This window comes from Wasmannia auropunctata, unplaced genomic scaffold, assembly GCF_000956235.1.
Source record: "Wasmannia auropunctata unplaced genomic scaffold, wasmannia.A_1.0 LD336060.1, whole genome shotgun sequence".
In the NCBI taxonomy this organism is placed as follows: domain Eukaryota; kingdom Metazoa; phylum Arthropoda; class Insecta; order Hymenoptera; family Formicidae; genus Wasmannia; species Wasmannia auropunctata.
In genome coordinates, this window is record NW_012026830.1 from 2604568 (window position 1) to 2605553 (window position 986).

The window sequence follows — 986 nt, forward strand, 5'->3', positions numbered from 1 at the left end:
AAGATTTTCGCTGCGGGTCTCACGATCAATCCAGAGAAATGCGAATTTTGTCGTTCGCAGGTTCGATACCTGGGATTCATCGTGCAAAGAGACGGCTTAACCGTCGACCCAAGCAAAACACAGCCAATTCTTGAGTATCCGACTCCGCAGAATATCAAACAGTTACGGAGATTTTTGGGTATGTCATCTTGGTACCGACGCTTTATACCGCAATTCGCGTTAATCAGCGAACCTCTTACGCGACTTTTACGTAAAAATCAGCGCTGGGAGTGGGGAAGTGAACGGAGCGAAGCGTTTGAACAGATTCGCGCGCACTTAGTCTCCGCGCCTACGTTATCGTGTCCCGACTTTTCAGTTCTCTTTGTATTGCAAACGGACGCAAGTCCCGTGGGGATCGGAGCCGTATTGATACAGAACGTTAATGACGAGGAGAACGTTATCGCTTTCGCAAGTCGCGCGCTCTCGGAGCCGGAGAAGAAATATTCCGTTACCGAACAGGAATGCTTAGCGGTAATTTGGGCCATTCAGAAGTTTCGACCATACCTTGAAGGGTACCGCTTTACTGTCGTTACCGATCATGGTTGCCTACGCTGGCTACACGATTTAAAGAACCCGACCGGCCGACTAGCGCGTTGGGCGTTAGAGTTGTTAGAGTACGACTATGAAGTCGTACGTCGTAAAGGCGCGACCGAGCTTTTAGAGAGGGGGATCTCGTACTGAAACGGCAGCACACTTTATCGTCCGCGGCTCAGAATGTCGCCGCCAAATTGGCCCCAAAATTCCAGGGACCGTTCAAGGTTAGTAGAGTTATCTCGTCGGTTGGGTACGAGCTCGCTAACTTAGATAATACCGCAGCGGGGAGGGTGCATATAAGGGACCTTAGACCCTATCCCACTCCCTGACTTTTCTTTTGCTTCTTTTCGTTTAACTTCCGTTCTCGCTAACCTCTATGGCCGCTTATTCTTGTTTGGTTGTTGGTGATCTGT